Source organism: Gallinula chloropus (genome assembly GCF_964237585.1).
Source record: "Gallinula chloropus genome assembly, chromosome: 4".
NCBI classification, from domain to species: Eukaryota; Metazoa; Chordata; class Aves; order Gruiformes; family Rallidae; genus Gallinula; species Gallinula chloropus.
The window spans coordinates 11805415-11826405 of NC_140088.1; positions in this window are offsets into that span (position 1 = coordinate 11805415).

Below are 20991 nucleotides of genomic sequence, written 5' to 3' on the forward strand. Positions count from 1 at the left end.
GATAATGACATGAACTTCTAGAAACACTATTTTTGCCAATGTTTCTGAAACAAGAGCATCCACTTCATAGAACATCACTTCAGCTTGCTTTGTGCATCATCTGGAAGGACTCTTACAGTATTACACATTTTAATGATACTTCTTTTATTATTTAAGTTGTTGCTATCTTTTTGTCTGCTGTCATCTCATGCAGTCTGAATTGTGAGCTATGGTTAGGTTTTTTAATAGGTGATTATTGTGATGGAGGCATGGATTGACTAGGGACTAGAGACACAAAGTGATTTATGGTTTATTTTGACAGTGAGCAACTCTAAACTGACTGTAAAGGTGCTGTTTCATGGAGGCATAGTCATATGGCAGATCTTCAGTGTTAAAGCCAAGTATTCAGGGTATAAAAGGGTATAAAAGTATAGCCTTGCTAACCTGGGAAGTTGAATGGCTTTACAAAGGTAGAGAGTAGGCATCTAAGAAAATTCTAAGTGAGATTTTAAACAATTTCAGGTTTCTCTGGTAGCTAAAATAATGATAACTTTTGGAAGGGAACTGAAGTTCAAGCCTGTATTGTGTTGAAATTGGGAGGACAAAGAGTTTTCTCTCTGAAGTGTTCTCTTCATGATAGAGCAGAATGGAAATGTGATAAAAGTAAACCAGGAAATTTTGATGGCATTTCATACTATATCAAAAAGAAAATCTTCAACATATGCAACTAATATTAATCAACATGCTGGTTTGTAGCCAAATCAATGAGTTGAGGTTTTTTTTCCTATTTCAGCAAGAAGAGAAACAATAAAGCTTTCTTTGGGTTAGCATGATCATTTACTTGAGGGAAGTATTCAAAGAGAACCCTTCTTTCCACAATCTTTATCAGTTTTATTAAAAACAGCATTGGGAAACATTCATGACAGCTGTGTGATCCTGAGTGCTGTAGGTGTGGTTTGATAAAAGGCATTTAGCTTTATTAATGAGATTGCGGCATTTGGTTGAAACTTGTAAGAGTGTTTAGCTCAGTTGAAAGCATCCCAGTACTGCTCTTTCAGGATAAGGAAGCACAAGTACTGCAAGTTACCAGCAGCTGCAATCTGAGGTGAGGGTGGTCAAGATGAGGGAAGGCTTGGAGGCCTCACCAAGCGAGCATGTCAGAAGAGGGGACAAAAGTGTAACTGACAAATGAGCCCTGTGATGATGCAGCTCCCAGTGAAGAGGACAGCAGTGGTGGAAAGCCTGACATCAGTGTTTTATCACAGGTGAGTAGAGACCCATCTGCAATTTTTTCAGTGAGTGCTCAGGACAGTCCTGAGGAGTTGCAAACCTACATCCAGAGACATGTGGGTACTTTGCTTTTTTACCTGGTCTTTTCTTTTGCTTCCCCAAGTGCAGTTGTTCAGCATTGCAGACAAGATGAGAACAGGTCTGTTAAAAGTTGGAACACTCAGAGTTCATGACAGATACTATTCCTCACTGAAGCCATGAACAATTGCAGACCTGCCAGTGTCAAACTGAAATAATAGCTGTACATATAGGTTCATTTGTAAGACAGATGGCTAAGAAAGGTACCATTTATCTGCCAGGCAAGGTTTCATATCTCTTAGCATCCATTCCTGAGAAAAGCATCATCAACTGGTAGATATTGCTAATTACCTCAATTTAGTAGGCGTTAGATTTAAATTCTTTTTTTTTCTGAAGTCTATGGGGCAATCTCTGCAATAGCACTGGAAGAGAAAAAGTAAGTGGGAAGGAAGAGGTTATGTTTCGCGTTCATTGACTGTGTGTGTTTCATAGAATCTATTCCTCTGCCTCTGGCACGGTGAATGTGCAAAGGTTATTTATGGCACCCCTTACTAGCCACACTTCCTAGTTCCCACTAGAAAGTACCATCTTTCCATACTCACTATCATGGTTTACTCTTATTAGCTCACTTACATGTCACTCATCCTAAGAGGTGGCTCTACAGTGAAGCTCTCATTTTTTTAAAGACAACGTAAAGTGCACTCTTTAGACCTTGCCCTTTGGGGTTTCAAAAGCTCCTTTTGTGTTATTTATTGACTTCAGATCATTACTGTTTGTAGGCAGAGATGTAGACATGCATTGCATATACAATGAGAATGCTTCACAAAGGCAAAGGTGTACTGAAGGTGTTTCAGTATGTCTGAAAGGATTCAAGACAACATTAAATAAAATTGAGAAATTCGTAGTGCTAGATCACCAACCTAAGTGTTTCTTCCTTACTGTAGCTGAAGTTTTTTCTCCAAAGTTTGCTGAGGCTGTAATAATATACATAGTTTATCTTGAAAGTAGTATTTGCCACCATCCTGTAACAAGAATTCAGAGACATAAAAAATTTCTTTCATACATGTAAAAACTAAGACATGGAAATCAGTAATTTACATTAAATTAATGGGCAGGAATAGAATAGATCTGAGAACATGATCCCCAGATCACCTTATTCCTAGTAGAAAATACCAGGAATGTAATAGAAGCATTTTTAATTTCTTGCTTTGTTAAAAGCATCAGAAAGAGAAGTAGGTTTCTGACAAAGACTACTTTTTTCCTTCCTAACAATATCTTTCATGGTGTGCAGTATATGGTGCCTGCAAAGCCTGATCTGGTACTGCAGATCCTTTCTAGGGAAAGAGAGACACCAGAGAAAAGCTGGGCAAAGGCAGCAATAAAATCTCATTGCTTCTTTACTTGGATTTTACAAGCCCTGCAAGAAGCTGTCAGTTTTCAGGCTGAAAGCATTTGTATCCGTGCAATGAAAGAAACCAGTTTAAGGTATTTGAAGGAACTCTGTGTGTGTGTGCGTGTATGTGTGTGTCTGTCTTTTGTTGCAGGCTTCAGCAACTGTGTGGAAAAAATGTCTGTTGTCTTGTGCTCAAACTGTTCTCTGACATTCTCTGGTCTAGGGTGAGGAACAAAAGCATCTCTGTGTCAGAGCTGCACAGACTGCCTTGTCAAGTGTCAGTTCTCATTAAATTGCCCTTTCGAAAGACACAAACCCTCACCCCTAAAGGCATGGAAGAATTAATTCAAAAGGATAAATCCTAATAAAGCATCAGAAATATTCATATTCTGCAATACTGTAATAGTATTTGCTATAGGAATTCATACTGCAAACAGTATTTCGGCAGCCCGACTTGAGCTGCTTTTTTAACTTGGCTGAATGAAATTAAGAAGCTCTTCAGAGTTTTCCTATCTGTGCTTTTGGTACTTGGAAATCGGGCATTGGGATTGTGAGCTGAAGTGAAAGAGACTGTATTACAAAAGAACTACGTGGAATAGGATAAGAAGTGCCTTCAGAACCAAGCCTTTCCCACTCCCCATGGATGACACCTAGTAAGGAAGTTGTGTGGTGAATGCAGGGGGCACAGAAAGACCAAAAAGTCGCAGTAAAGAAATGAGGATCAAGCATACCACCCTAACCCTTAAAGGGCTACAGAACTTGACATTTTAGGGGAGAAGTGGTAGTCTGTGGAAAGGATGGGATTCGTGGTTGTCAGGCAAGAAGTCAGCAACGCAGTCATGTAGAGTTAACTTTGGTAAGGTCATGCGGAGAATTTACAGAGAAGCTTTGGGTTTTAAGATCAAATAGTTTAGCTGTCTCTCATGAACAGTGTAGGGTTTCATTTTAAGGTATGCTTGTAATGACTTGTAACTCAGTTCCTAATCAAATGCTAGTGTAATGTCAGAGGGTTCAGTTTAACCCAAATGGAAGGCCAACAGATATCCTAATTTTCTTTCTAACTGCTCAAAACATAGAATAAATTATTCTTGGACCATCTCTTCCATGCAAACAGATATTTGTTGGTAGCTTAATGCAGCTCCGCAAATTTTCCTTGTCCTGTAGTGGGGCTAAGTGAAAACTTCCAGTTTCTGCTGGTTTTAAATGTGGATTTTTTAATTTCTGATATTTGTAGAAAAGTTACTACTAAAATGATACAAAGTCTTTATCTCAGTTCTGTCTCCTACAACATATTTTCTATCTGAAACACATCATAGTTGGATTAGTGGCTGACAGCTGATGCTGTGAGCTGCAATGACTTGTCAAACCTCTGTAGTGTTAACAAGTTCCAATGAAATTCTTTAGACTGGTAAATATTAATTCCTGTCTTACTAGAAATTGTATTAAAATCTGTCATGCTTTTGACATTCTGAGGATTGTAAAGCACCAGAACAGCATTTTGCTAGACAGGCAGTGATTCCCCGTCAGATTGCAAGTGCAGCTACTTGTGTCAGGGGACCCTAGAAATCCTTCCAAATAAAATAGCTTCAGGATTTTTCTTGCTAAGAAAGTCAATGTAAAACAATGATGTAAAGGTTTCTGGGAATGGTAGTAATAAGGTGTGTTGTTTCTTCTAATTGAAAGAAATGAAGGGAAGGGCTGGCTGGAATCCCTAGAGAGCACAGAGCGGAGGCTTTCCAGGAGGTGATGATGGTTAAGGGTTGTTTTGTATAAGCCAAGACACAGGCTTGTTTGTATAATCATAGCTCCCTAAACAGCTTTTGTGCCCCAGCTTCAGTGAAGAGGTTTTTGAGTTTCAGCACAGTGAATTAAGGCAGTTCTGAATGGGGTGTATAGAAACCAGCATGCTGTCCAGGAAAACCTTCAAAGATTTCACACGGTACTTTTAAACAAAGAAAATACACAAGTACACCACGTCTTTTCATGACGACCAGAACATATGTAGGGTCAAATATTAAAAACATATTTAATGAAGCAAGTTCACAAAATCATGTTAGTGTGTGAAAATACTTGTTTACCAGACACACGCAAGAAATTACCATTAAAAAAATGTAAACATAGGTTTAAATGCAAAAGAAAAACATCTTCCAGTAAGAAGATACAATAGCTTTTGTCCTATCAGCTGTAGCTGGTCGCTAGAAAAACATTATAGGCAATTCCAGTACCAGAGTCTTATGAATTCCTTAGTTACATTCTGTCAACTAACCAGGTTCAGACTTTGCCAGTAAAGCAAATTTGCTTAAAATACTTTTTTGGGTATCCAGCCCTTGTGTTTTAAGCAAGCATGGTTTCTTTCACAAATAGGAAGTCTAAGAGAATCTACATGGCCAGATTTTATAGTTTGGCTAAGCCTGCTTGACAGAGTATGGCAGAAGTCACATAAGACATAGCTTAATGCTTCTCCTTTTAGGTATTGCAATTAAAGCAGTTTGCATTAGCATTCTTTTTCTCACTTTTCTGAATTTCTCCTTGCCCTGATTTTGGCAGGGATAGAGTTAATTTTCTTCCTAGCAGCTGGTACAGTGCTGTGGTTTGGATTTAGGATGAGAATAATATTGATAACACACTGATGTTTTAGTTGTTGCCAAGCAAAGGTTTTTACTGGCCTGCCAACAAGAAGGTGGGGAGCACCCAAGAAGTTGGGAGAGCACAGCCGGGACAGCTGACCTAAAGTGGCCAAAGGGATATTCTGTAGCATATGATATATAGGAGTTAGACTTGATGATCCATATGGGTCACTTCCAACTCAGTATTCTATGATTCTATGATGTCATGCTCCATATATAACTGGGTTTTGGCTGGGAGGTGGCACATCTTAGAAACTAGGTAAGCATCGGCTTCTGGTGGTGAGAAATTGTGCTGTTTATCACTCAATTTGTATATTCTTTTATGATTATTATTGTTGCTATCATTTCCTTTTCTGTCCTATGAAACTGCCTTTGTCTCAACCTGCAGGTTTGGTTCTGGTTTGGTTCTTTTATTTTTCCCCTACCCCTGGGAAGGGGGGGCAAGCGAACAGCTGCATGGTGCCTGCTGGGTTAAACTACATCACCCCTCAATGCACCATTTCTGTTCTCTGTAAGTGAAGGTAACAGATTTCTTGAGTTGTTACATATATTCTTTCTAGACATTAGTGCAAGCAAGTGTAATCAAATAAACAGCTGTTCTTGCTGTGGTAATCTCTATTTGTCCTTGTAAATCCTGTATTTCTGTGGGTTCTTGAAAAGAGCCTCTTAGAAAGGTTTTGAAGAACGACATGAACAATGCTCTGTGCAGGAAGTTTGCAGAATTAAAAAAAAAAAGATAATAATTTGAGGATGAAAACATTTCTGCTATCAAAGGGCACTCACTGAGTTAATTAACCTATTTGAAAAAGCTAAAAGAAAAACACAATTTCTTACAATTCTTGTTAATCGTGTCATGCTGATTAATATGAGCAAAAACGATGATGTACTTTGTTTCCTATTAAGCAGGCAATGGGATCCTAGAGGAGATCCAGAAAAGAATTTGAATTTCTTGACTTGGAAACAGAGCATACTGCCACAATGACTTTTAATGTCCTACATGAACTCCTGTGTACAGAAAGAAAGATAGTCCTTTATATATTGTTATTGAAAGGATGTGTAACTTCTGAGAGTATAGGAGGGATGATTTAGAAGTTTATTAGAGGTGAGAAGATATTTGACCAATGCTAGAATATAATTCTTCTGCTAAAGAAACTGAGTGAAAGGAACTGCTAAAGAAACTGAGTATTTCCTTTAAGTATCAGGGAAAGGGGAAAACATTGCAGTACTATGAAATCATCTATGTTTTTTTACCACTTTCTTCACTTGCATTGAGATAGCAGTCTCCCTCTTTTTCATGGTACTAATTTATCATACCAAGATTTGTCATTAGGTAACACAATATATAACATCAAGCATCTGTGTGTCAGAGTTAGTACAAGCTGTTCTCTTCAACAGCTAGTTGCACATTTTCAAATATTTTCAGACTCTCTTTGTAAAGGAGGAACCTAATCTCATTGCTACTTCTGCAGTAGGCACTCATGTTCAGCAGTCACGCTTGTTTTAAGATAAATTCTCTGAAACATTTTCATCTATTACATTATTTGCTTAATTTTATTTTTTTGCTGCTGCTCTTCTGTGTGTATTAGTCATATTTTGTCAGCCTTCTGTGTATGTCTTAATTATAAAGGCACAAATAAGAGAAGAATTTCACAGGTCTGCCTTTAAGTACTATTTTGCTAAAGCACATAGAATTCTGCGAAGGTCCTTTATGTAATGTTGCAAGTTTAATTCAATGATACAGAAACTAACTTTCAATTTAATAATTTTCCCTCTTAAATCTTGTAAATTGCAAATACAGTAAAGATCCCCTGGTTACACATCTTATTGTTATAGGTGTTCTTAGCCTGATGGTTAAAGCTGACTTATGGTCAAGGATATTCTAGTATGTGCTCTAGTGTGGAGCTTTAGCTTGGCTATATTCCTTGTGTCACATAAAAAAAACTTCCCTTCTCCTCTTTTTATTTCCCTTTGTTTTCCTCTCAGAGAATTAAACCTGTCCATGTAAGATAGAAGTGAGCCACATACTTTGATGCTTTGAGAAAACTGGGGAAAAGAGAAGGTGGGATGTGTGGCACAGCACATATCTTAGCAGACCAAAGAGGTTAAGAGTCCTCTGGCCAACATATAAATTGTGTCATTTAGGGCTTGTCTGAAAAGGCTGAAAAGTTAATACTCTTCATGTATCAAAGTGTGAATTACAGAAAGTAGGGCCTGAGAAACAGATTACTTCTGTGAGCATCATAGAATGGCTTATCAACTGTGGGCAAGGAAGGGAAGAAGGAATGGCCTAGGACCAAGATTTGAAAGATGAGGGATTACCATAGTGTATTTGTTGTAAAAGAAAAAAGGGACTTCTCAAGCTTTGCAGAGAATCTGAGCAAGAAAGATGAAGAAATGTACTTTCTTAACAGTAATGGTCCTTAAAACTAGAATTCCAATGTCAACTTAATATCAGAAGACTTAAAAATTTACTTTGTTAGTCAATGTAACAGTGGAGTTAGGCATTGATTTGCAAACAAAACAATGCTGCAATGACACTGCCATGAGGGAGCCTCTGTTTTGGGTTTAGCTTTGGATTGATTTAGGCAAGTTTTTAGCCCCATCTCAATGGTTGTGTATTCAGAATTTTCTGCGAAAATAACACATCCATCTCTCAAGCAGTCCCTGGAGTTTAGAATTGACTGTGAACTTGAACAAGTCTCATTCACACGCAGCTAGTACTTAGTCATTTTTTTGTATGGAGAGGAAAACAATTCACAGAAGCACAAAATTAATATGTAACAATTCTATTACATGTACTCATGCAACATTCTCAAAGCATATTCCCAATACATCGTTTCTAACTTGCAATATGACTCTACAATGTGACTCCTTTTTTTTATATAAAAATCCTCCATTTTCTGAGGATTTTTGTATATTTATTTCAGTAAGATGAAATCTGAGGTCACCTAACCTATAAAACTGTGAAAAAATGAAACATTCTCTTAGAAAATTATTTCTGAAACAATAGGGTATTTGTCTGCTTGATAATAAAAGCCTAACTTATCATGAGCTTAACCATTAGTTCAGATTTCACTACTTCTTGAAGCTGTATGTAATAACAGTCTAGCTTTTTCTTTTCTTTTTTTTTTAAAATTCATCAGGAAGGAAAGATTTTTAGAATTCACGTAGATATCAGTAATTAATTCGTTGACAATTGGTCTGAGATATGGTAACTCAAAGAAGAGCAAAGAGTTTTTCGTCAACTAATTCTTGTTTCTGCACAGTAGCAATTATATCTGGAGCTGCAGAATAGAGATTATGATACTCTAGTCTTTGAAATATGCTGTTAGCAATATCATAATTATACTGAATTTTTAGAAAAGAAAAAAAACAATTAATGGCATTCATTCCTCAGAGTGTTTTTCTGTCAGGAATTCAAGCATGACTATTCACTCTGAAGGAGAGAAATGTCCTCATCAATCATCCAAGGGAAAAACCAAAAGTAATATTGCTGTAGTAGCCTTTTTTATTTTTCCTCAATTGGTGTCTATATGAATTTATACATCTGGTTCTTCGACTATTACAGTTGTCTCTTGAAGCAATTAAAACTGATAAACAGCTACACTGTGATGATTATCTTGGCTTTTTTTAAAACCACCAAATCTATGCTAAGCAGTTGTACTATCAGTTTCTCTCTCGAGTCCCATATTTAATGTACAAACTATCAGGAAAATCACTAGTAGCAAATGGGGAGGAAAATTTACACAGGTTCCTGGTTTAATGACCCTATCAGCTAACTTTACTGTTGTAGCTGTCACCTCTTATTTCATGGTTGTTCTGCTTCAGATACAATTCTTTGTGTTATCACTTCTGTTTTAGCTTATGCTCTGCCATCTTCTCCATGTAGTAGTGACTGGTTTCTTTACAGTTCTTTTGATAACATTATGCAAATTATACTAGAAGTGGTTTTTGTTGTTCTTTTTTTCACTGTTACAATGTTTTTTTGTAAAACAGGAACAGATGCTCTCTTGTCAAGAAACATGAAGAACCTTGGTGTTTTCTTGCTCAATGAGTTGGGCTCATATGTACTCATCTGTTAAATAAGTTTTGTTTGCCTATTATAGTGATATAAAGTTTAATTGAAAAAAAGGGCTATACAACCTTTGAATGCTTTTGAATAAAATTTAGTGATATAAAGTTTAATTGAAAAAAAAGGGCTCTACAACGTTTGAATGCTTTTGAATAAAATTCTTTTGCTCTTTCATTCCAATATATGAAATGCTAGAATACAGTTAATACATTTCTAATGGAAAAAAAAAAGTAGAAAAAATACAGCATTTTCTCCACCAGAATTTAATTTCCTCTTTCAGATATGTCTCTCAGTTATAGTGTTCTATTAATTGCTCTTTAAACTGAAGTAGCTGGTCAGGTTGTATGGGAGACAATTAACTATTTTTCCCTAAACATCCTTCACAAACAACGGGTCTTCTAACCTTTCTGCAGTATGTAACTGCTATTGATTACCTGCTCTCTGTTAAATTCTGCTTCTGTTCAGCACTGAAGGGCACATACAAGAGTGCTGACAGATAGATCAGGATGTGCAGAAGGCAGTTTAAGGAGATGATAGCTCTGACCTTCAACTGAGAAGACAGTCCAAGCTGCTGTGTGAAGTGTGTTCTTTAATTACCCAACTCATTGCATTTATATTTTCTCTAGCTTTAGAAATATATGCAGTGTTTTCTATTGATACACATGGAGTTACACTTTGCTTTACAAAAAAAAAGTTTAGACTTCACAACCAATTGTTAATTATGCCTAATCATAAACAACTTCCACAAAATAAAACAAAACCAAGCAACAAAAACAAAACAAAACAAAACAAAACAAAACAAAAAAAACCCAAAACCCTCAAAACAAGCAAAAGCATTTGAATTTAGAAACTTTTAATTTTAACTTCCTTTGAAAAATACTGTTGCTAGAAATAATGTAGAAATACAATGCAAAAGGATCAGCAGATCCTTTTTGACAGTATTGCACTTCTGGCAAACAAAGTGCCTGACTTACATAAAGTGTCAAAGAGGAAACTAGAATTGGTATCATCTCTCACAAGAACATAACAGAAAAAACCCTCATGACAACTATAGTGTTCTTTGAGCTCAATGATATCTGAATATATCACAAAAGAAAATAGTGTACATAGAGATATTTGACAGTTGTCAGCCAACCCTTACATGCCATGAGAATATAGTCATTGAGAAAGAGCAATACTTGATTGGAGGTGGTTTAGTTACCTGTGTCTTGGAAGCACATTGAGAATGTCTTCGATCTGTATGTCAGGCTGAGGAAGAATACGTTGAAGAGGTCCTTTAGAAAGCATCAGAGTATCAATGTCATGTTATATCCATTGTAATATAGCAGAGAATGATAGTGGTTGGACAGCTGAGGTGCCTGTATGGAATACAAAAAGGAGGACATTCTTATATGTGCCGGTATGTTCTGGCTCTATAATTGGAGGATAGCAGGTGATTATAGCACCCCATCAAGAGTGGAGATAGGAGAATGGAGAAGTAAAAAGGAAGAAGAAAAGAAAAGACACAAAATCTCTGGCCTGGTCAAAACTAGAGCAAGATAAATTTAGCACCATTTACATCTATATTTTGTGTGTTTTGCTAGACTTGATATTATTGAAATAATACAAGATCCATAGAGAAGAACATAGACAAGAATTTAACCAGAAGTCCTTGAGCTATTTTCCTGCTTACAATATGATGTGATTGTATCCTGGAACTCTGAAGATTTCAAAATGTTAGGGAATTTCTATTTGAAGTTCAGAGACATTTAGAGATTTTTTTAATCTTGTTTTTTTGAAGAAAGAAGCATGGTGATAGTGTTTAACTTTCAGCAACCACTAGCATAGCAAACAATAGGGGAAAAAAAGGTTGACACCAATTCTGTGACTGCAGAGACCTAGTTGTGAGCAAAAGAGGATACTGGCAAGCGAGACCTGGATACCAGCTTACTATGTTTTGTGGTTACGCTGGCTCTTCTTGTTATATATCACAGAATCATGGAATTGTAGGGGTTGGAAGGGACCTCAAGAGACCATTGGATCCAACCCCCAAATATAAACTTCAGCATCCACTTAATCTATTTAAGTAGCAATATTAGATGCTGCTGTTTTAACATCAGTAGTAATTACTGTTGCTTTCAGCGTTTTGGACTACAGAATAAATGATGTTTATCAGGTGGTTAACTTTCTGCTGCTGCCTGTTAAAGCAAGGCTTAGCAGCAGGAAATCTTTGTGGTTAGTTCTATTGTTAGAAGCCAATTATCGTCTGGTGTACTATTGGGAAAGGTTGTTCTTGTATGTCAGCAAATACAAAGTGCAGCAGCTTTATACAGAGGATGCAGGAATATTGCTGGGATTACTGTTGTCTTGATCCAGGAAGTCTTCATATGCATGCAGTTTGTCTGAGAACAGAGTGGCTAGTGACCTTGTTAAACTCTTGCATTTTTCATAGTAGCCATGTGGAAGGACCTGAGACATTGAACAGGGAATGTTGCTCAAGATCTTGGAGGCTTATCAACTCTTCAAAATAACGCCTTCTAATAGTCATCCAAAAGGCCACCTTGTCTCCATCAAAAGTTTTTTCTTGAACTTGCCATGTTAGTTTGTTTTTAATGAAGCAAAGTTGAGATTTGTGTTTTGTGGAACTCCTTCAGGTACTTAACCAGCAGAAGAAAACATGGCCAGCAAGCACCGTAGATAAAGCCTCACCATGACAACAAATCTGAACTAAAAATCATTTGGGATATTTCTTACATTCAAACAAAACCAGGCTTTTTTCTGCACAAAGCTACAAATCTGTTCAGGTAGATTCCATTTTCTTTCAAATTAGTTCTATTGGCTAATTTTTGACCTGCATTGCTGGTTCTTTTCCTGATAACTTAGTTGACCAAATTCCACTCCCTGGCAATAATTCACATTTTCTGGGATGGCTTCTTACACCCAAACATATGCAACATTTCAACCATCAATGCCAGAGTGTTTTATTACCTTATCATTCACATCTCTTTTTGCTGAATACATTTTTGGCATCCTTCTTTTCCCAGCACTCTTCACTTAGTCATTTCTCTTTCACCAAAATAACACTGTAAAGTTTCTATTATTTTTTCCCCACTCTTTGTTCAGTTCTGTTAAGGACAAATAATAAATTTCTATTTTGCCTACATTCTTGTTCACTCTTCCACAGAAGTCTGACATGAGTGAAGAATAACCTGGAATTGAGGGCAACAGAAATTATCTGCAAAGGGTAAGCAATGAGGAAAGTATGAATACATGCAAATCATTTAGTATGGCAAAGAAAACCAGAGAATGCTTGATGATGACTTTCAAATACATGAAAGACAATATGAGGAACACAGGATTAAAGAGGATTAAAGTGTTTCATAATAGATAGCTTGGCAAACAAAGGTATTACAATTGCAGGAAAGCAGATATAAGTTAGACAATAGAAAATACTTCTTAATACCCTAAATATGGTTGAATGGCATCATCAAGAGTTCTGAAGACTACAAATGACGGAGGTATCATTTATCTTTTCTTAGGACAGGTAACCTCAGTATCCTTTTCATCCATATCATTAATGGTGCTGTGACTTCTGATCTCTTTTCTATTAGCTGTTCACTTAAATAGACTCAATCAAACTGGATTTCACATCATCATTATCCTTGTACTGGCTCCCCAAATGTACTCATTACATCATGAATTAAATTAGATTGCAAGTGACCTTTCCTTGAGGACTGCTTAAAGTGTCAGTTCAGTACATGGCACAGTAGAGAAATTGAGGTTACTCTGAAATATGTCTCCGTCTCTGCAGAGAAATTCTAAGGATCCTTGGAAAATAGGAGAAATGAAAAGTATGAAGATGAAAGAAGAGGGGAGAAAAAAAGTAAAATTGCCTGGCTTGTCACACTTCTGAATAATCTTGGACTATGCCACTGAGCACTGTAAGCAAGATCTGAGTTCACAGTTGCCTTTAATCAAAACTGACTTCTTAAGATATTTCTGAATGTAACTGAAATTCTGTGATACAAAAGTACAAGACAAATAGCATTGCATAGCTACACAGAAGCAAAAACTTTCATGGATATGACTTTGTGCCAAGCAGCATTAGTATGGCATTTTTCTCTGGTTTCATTTCTTGTTTTGTTCACATTTAAGAGTAGGTATGAATAGACAAAAATTAAATGTAACAATTCTCAGAAAGGATATAAGACTTTTTCCTACACTTTTCAAACATTTTGATAAATTAGCATTTTGGATTACATCTCAGAACTTCAAAAGCAAAGGACAGAGATAAGAGTGAAGTTTATGCATTTATTTTAAACACTTTTAACTATGTGCAGTGGAATACATTCCATGTGTCTGGTTTCAATTAAATATTACACATGCAATTTGTTTGAATCTGCATCTCATGTTGCCTAGTGGGCTGGAAGTAGTGAGCTAGCCATTTTGGTTTACAAGTATTTCTGATGCCAATTTTTTTCAGAAGCCAGTGATAGCAAGGTGTATCTCATCACGTGGTCTAGGTGTTGTCCCACTCCCAGATATATTTTATCCTGTCAAAATGAGATCATATTATCTCAATCAATTTACCTAAGTTGAAGATCTTGAGAACAATGGCAGTTCTTCAGGAGCTAATGTATGGAGCAGATTATAAAAATCTTCCATTGCTATTGCTTATCGTGTATCTGCTCTTGAGACAAAGCATCCCAAATAAACTAACTCCTCCCTGAACATCTGATACAGTATGAAAAACCCTAGTCACTTTTTAAAGAAAATACATAAAAGATACCTCAAGTTTTATAGGCATTTGAGGTTTTTATACCATACTTTCTGTGAAGCGTAGGAAAAGGTAATTTAAAATGACTTGTTTACATTCTAATAAATGCTAGGGTTTTGGGGGGTGGGAGGGTGTGTTGATTTGTTTGGGGTTTTTTTTATATGGTTTAGAGCTGTTAAACCATATATATAATTTTTTTCAGTGTTCGGTTGTTGGTTATTTTAATTCAGTCCTACAACCATTGATCTACACCTTGTACATTAATTTCCTAAAGTGTTTTCTATCCAGCTGTAGATTTAGTTGATGATCCAATATATTTCTGTTTAAAACCAATTAACCCTGCAATGAGGCATGTGGCGCTAACCAGTGATCAAATACATCATATCTTTAACTGCTATGAATGGAAGTACATGAAGCTGTCAGTGAATGTCAAAAGATGAAATTTCAAACATGTATCCAATTACTGGTAGCTTTATTTTACAAAAATATAATTATTCAGTGATTGTGACTTTTTTTCCACTGAGTAAAGCATAATTAATCAATTGATAAAATATTGCATTAAACTATTATTTTCAAGTTTACATATTTGAACTTTGCTTTTATTTTCCACATTTTACTTAGCCATATTTTACATAAGAATTACTTCATTATGTTTTGCAGTTTTAAATAGAAATTCATGCTTGGTAAAGGTCTACTTTAAATCATGTCCATTAAAATAACTCCTACTGTTTTGCAAGTGATTGGAACAGTGGGTACATTTGCTGAAATCTATTTTTTCTCTTTCTGTTAGAATGTATCAAAGAGAAACAGGAGGGGGAAAAAAAGTGCCCTTTCTACCAATGGGCTTCAAATTTAACAGGATAACACTTTTAAAGCTATTTTTGGAAATATGCTTAAGGGGTTATTACATTCCTACCTGATACCTCTCTGTAGCTGATGGTGGGTGATTTTTGTCAAATAATACTTACTGAGTTCATGGATTCTGGATTTTTTTACTTGTCAGTGATAACCTGCTGTTTTCAGACAGCAGATTCTGCTTTTAAGGAGGTGGTGGTAATGCAGATCTGAACTTGTAAATCACCTCCATATCTACAGGACTAAGCCCACACATTTTAATTAACTATGTTAATCATTAAAACCACCTGCATATCATCTTCAGTAATAGAGTAACTGTGTTTGCATTACTGTACATGAAGGGAGAAATTGGCTTAAGATACCTTGATTAATTAAACGTCATCCTCCTAGTTTGCTGTCTGTGCAGAAGTGAACTCGACAGTTGTATGCAATGTAAAATTGCAGTTTATATGTTGTAGACCAAGTAGCAAATTCTGACAAAAATTAAAGAAGAAATCCACTTAAGATATCATTCAAATGTGAAGCATAAACAGTATAACAATTTATTTCGCTTGCTGTCTTGGTTTCTTTTAGGATTTTCCAACTTCACTGTTGTCCTAGACATTAATGCTGAGTTATGTAGCATTTAGGCAGGAGGCTCAAGCTAGATTCTGACCACTTGTGTCATTTGGGATCCCAGCATGCATTTTGAAAAGGGAAGATTATCATCTTCAACAGGCTTCATCATGATATAGAGTCATGTTCTTGCTGATCAAATTCTCCTTACAATTTGATGTGATATTCTTTATCATCTATCTTAAGTGACATAAAAGGTGCTTGTACCAGTAAGCAAATGCTAATTATGTTAAAACTTCTGGGTCTGTATTTTTAAGATTGAGATGCTTTTATGGATAAGCAACCTTGAAATATGTAAATATCTGAATTTGTAAATGGTGTGTATATTATGTTTGTGAACATATATGTGTGTGCACATACACTAAATGTGAAAGATCAGGCATTTAAGCATTTGGAAGGTCCAGTCTCTTTACGCAGTAACAAACTGAAACTGACTCTTCTAGGTATATGATTCAGTATTTTGCAGTCATGTAACCAATTTTTTTTCTCCACAGATCACTGGATTAATTCTGGGGATGAGAGTATTGCACAGGCAACAAATCTGTGGAATTTGCTTTCATCCTTTTGCCCTTTTAGATATACTGGCTGGAGAAAGAAAGAAAGAAATTGTCCACAGAGCACTGGCAGATAAATATTTCCTTGGGATTCTGTCCCTGTTTCATAGGATGTGTTCCTTTCTGATGCCATGAGTTGCACTTTTCCAAGTGTATACAGATACAGCTGTGCCTCAGCAACAGTAGATGTTAGAAAACGCTTGGATACTTGAAAATTCAGGTCCAATAAATGTTCCAATTCATGACCATAAAAGTAATAATGTTTTTGGGGGTTTTTTACTCCACCTATAAAGTGGGAATTTACGTTTCACACCACAGCAAGTATTGTGAAAATCAATACTATTTGTGAAGGGCTTGGACTTTATACAGGAATAAACACCACAGAGAACTTGTAGCCAAAATCATCACTCACTGTTCAGAATAGTGTTTGGGTGATGGATCACATACAAGGTATGGACTGGCAGCCTAAACACCAAGTTGAAAACAAAAATAATATTGCCACTTTACTGCTTTCTTACATGCAGCTGTGCTCCAAATAGTAACTGTGCATTATTAAAAGTTTAGAATACTGCAAGGAAATGCTTCTTGCTGTAGTATGTGATTTCTGGCAGTTTCATAGTGAAAAAGTTTGGCTGATTTTTATTTTTTTTTCAGTTTGTACTGATAAAATTAAATACATTTTTGCTTTATTTATTTATGATCCTTTTAACCTTCATGCTAATACGTGATAAGTTAGTTTTCAGAAGATGCATTCTGCTTTTCTTCTTTTTTTTTCTTTCTCTTATTCTTCTTTGTTGCCTAGATTTCCAGAAATACTGAATATCCCATGCTGCAGGACAGATGGCTGAGCTGCTGAAGACTGATAGGATGAGCCCAGTGCCAGCCCATAAGGGAGGTAACTTAACTAGCACTCCGCTTAACAAGGTAACAGAGTATTGTGGGAAAAAGGGAGTTTAAATATTCTCTCTTCTTTTATTATACTAATATTAAGATTAGGGCTTTTTGATACCCATACTGCTTAATGATGTCAAGTGTTTGAAATGAAATTAAGGACAGTACATGTAAGTACGTTATTTTGCTCTCAAAATTCTGAAAACATTTAATTGCTTGGTTTGCAGTCTGGATAAGAAAGATGTTTTTTATTAACGAACTCAGGGCTCAGAAATAAAAAAGCAGTGACCTTAAAAGCCAATATTATGGGAAAGGCAGCAATTGCCTCTCACTGAAGCTGGTAGGAGACACATCCGTTTTTCTGTTCTGCTTTGGAGCTATAGTTCAGAAACTCAAGAGATGCTGCTCTGTATTTTAACGCTTAATCCAAATATAATGAGTAAAGCCAAAGGCAAGCTGAAAAGGGGTATTAATCTTTTCCAGTTTGAAGAAAGAGTCAACTTCTAACTGTACTTTTTATTACGAAATACAGTCATTAAGTCCTGAAGATTTTTAAATAAAATCTACTTTGACATCCTGCTAATAGCTGTTCTTACTGAAAATTTTCTTGTGCCAGCACACTGCAGCCCAGCTGGTGCAAACGATAGATGCTTCCTATTTTCTTAAATAGGTTTCCAGGCTTTGGATTATTTGCTATGCAAAGGCTGCTGTCCTAGAAGGGTTCACAGAATCCCTTTAGAGACTGTATACACTTGCATTCATTTTCTCCATGCCTTTTTTTTTGGGGGGAGTATGTGTGTGAATTAAACCTGGCACAATTGTGACTGTTCCCTTTTGATCAAACATTCCGGACAAGGACTGCAGTTAATTTACTACCTCTCAAGTAACCATGTCGAAGTGCATTATAGAGCATTATGTCTGAGGAGGTGCTGCCACTATCTGTGCTAAGCAGGCACATTTGCAAATTCATGAGCTCCTTTTGAAATTCATGAGCCATCCTCTGCCCAGTTTTTCATTTTGTTTTCTACAATAGAATATTCAGTAGATTTAATTGTCTCTTTCTTCTTCTGAAAGCACATTACTGTATCTTTTCAAATATAAAGCCAACAATAAAAATAAAATATGTATATATATACAAAGTAAAACAAGCATATATGAATTATGGTCTTATAGCCACTGTTCGTTCTTTCTTTCTTCAATGCTTTTCCAGCTGAATTATGTAATTTCCATTTAATCAGCTTTCAGTTACCTGATTTTTGCTGGAGTTTTTTTAATAGCAAATTATCCTGCTCTGTGATATGTACCAGTGACAAAGTATTTGTCCGTGCTCATACACTACACACAGAAACTTTACCTGATTACAAACGTATGATAACAAAGAAAGGTGAGCCTTCTGTTCAGTCCCATTCCAGTGCCTGAGAAAGTCTCCTGATAAATTCCATCTAGTTTTCACACCAGGGAGTTTTCCTGGACTCAGAACAGCAATAATCACAAAGATAATTTATTGGACACTTCTAACTACAGGTCTGAGTTCTACATGGACATTCTGTGGACACCACCAAAATGCTTTTTATCTATGCATATCCTATGCTACTCACATTGTTAGGTGACAAAATCAGAAAAACAATTATTCCTCCCACCTGTGCGGGGCAGTGTAGAGAACAGAATATACCCTAGGGGTTGGATGGAATTCATTGTATATTGATATATGAATTTTTCATTTTTGATTCAATGAAAAAGCCTTCTTGGTAACTTGATGATCTCTGTAAAACACAGTAACACATATTTGTGGAAATGACTACTAATCCTAGCATACTGCACTGATCTTTTAAATATTGGCTACAATAGGTATTTGCATCAGGGTACACAGAGAGTAAAAGTCAGAATGGTTTAAAGAGTTGAAAGAATTAAAAGTAACATGATGAGCTTCGCTACAACATGCCCCGATTTTCATTGTCACAGTTGACTGGCTTTAGTCTCACACTACATTTTTCAGTTTCACTTAAAGTGATATGGGAAATGAATAAATACAAAAGATGACAAAGTTGTGGGAGGAACTATAGGAATTGTCCAGTTCTCTTTAACACAGCATTGCCTAAGTATAGACACAACATATCAAAAAGAAAGAAAATGAGCAGTGGGGCAGGATTTTGAAAAGTCATTGACAGAGAAACAGAAGAAAATTACATAAGCACCTAAAAATAGAAATCCCTGAAAAAAGAATCTATAAAGAGAAATACCTACCAAATATACCTGTCCTAAAGGGTATGGGGGTTGCTTTTTTAAGGGCAGAAATTTTGCATCAATAGGACAATCAGAAGAAGTTTCAAAATCTATGCCACCTGGTATCTGAATGTTAATTGAATGGGATTTTTATAAATCTTAAAGAAATTTGGAGGATTTAATAACAAGAACCCTATTTTCAAAATAAGTCTGGAAAAGGTTTATAAAATACATTTTTATTTCGGTTGTTGGAAAAAATGTTGATGTAAAAACCAAATAATTTATGTAAATTTATTTTCAAATTTTTTTATGCTTTTCAGTCTTTTTCACATGAAAACAGTGATTGAAGTTTCCTTTTTTTCAGCTTTTCCATCAATTTATTTCCTATTTCAGTCTGTATGGTAGTAATATGGTAAAGGCCCAGTCCTGTAGATGAGGAGTCAAAAAGTAAAGTAAGGAATCTTGCAATGTTAAGATAAACAGGAGAATTGGGAGTGACCACAGCCTTGACTTGTATTGTTAACAGAAGTTAATTTTTCACTGAATTTCCACATTTCACTATGTGTTGGACCATGTTAAACCCCACTTTCTGAAGAAGAAAAAAAGTCTCTTAGTATCTGGCAGTCTCCCATATCCAAACAGCTTTGAAGAACAATGTCCAGAGGAAAGATATTGTATATCTCCGTGGAAACCTTATAGAACAATTCACAGTTTTCATCAGCTTCTGACTCTTGAGGAAATGTTCATCAAGGTGGTTGTACAGGCTAAGCAAACTTTTTGTTAAACTCTGTGAAAGTGAACTGGCTGTACCATGGGATTGAGGCATTTTCTGTTTGTCAGTTCACAGACCCCAGCCATGACATAATGCAAACAGCCAACAGGGTTGTATTGATCTGCAAATAGATGAAGTCTGAATGTAACTGAACTTTACAGAGATTTTTCCACTAGTCCTGCTCTAACTCTAACTGAAGTGAGGCTCAACAGGAACCATCCAGTTTGGGGAATGAAGCAGGTAGTATTTTGTAGCTCTTTAGCTGTTGTTTTTCCACTGTTCATGGGGCAAGGCAATCTGCACAGATGCACTGAAATACCAATGTCAGACATACCAACATTAACCTATGACGTTCTGCTTTTTGTAAAAGGCAAATTGTAAATACAAATTTGGAATGATTTTACTGTTTTCCTGGTTAACTTCTTGGAGTGAATAAAATGTCAGAAAGTATTTTTGAACAAAAGAAATAACAAGAGGAAGAGTTTGATTGGTTAAGTTGAAAATTTATGGAATGTGCAATAAATAGAGTAGTCATAAACTTAAAGAAAATGGCCTCAAAGTGATACTCTTAAGCAGGAAAAGATCAAGTTATGTGTAAAAAGATGAGGAGGGTTTGTGTATATCCATGTAATGTATATGCATTAGAATACTTTCAAGATGCTCTGCCAAATTTCTGAACTGAGCCCAACACAAAATCCAAGGATGACTCAGAAAACTCAGACCATAGCAGCCATAGTGACATGGCTAATGAACTCCAAAGAAGTAAAGGCTGAGTATCTTAAAGTTTTCTTCCAAGAACCGGGTCTGACAATAGAGAATCATTAATATCAAGTCCTATCCAAAGCTCAAGAACTGCTTTGGCCACCCAGGGATACAACCTGTTAAATGGGTGTGATTGGACTGAGACGCAACTACCTCGGAAACTGTTCCCTTGTCCAAAAAGCAC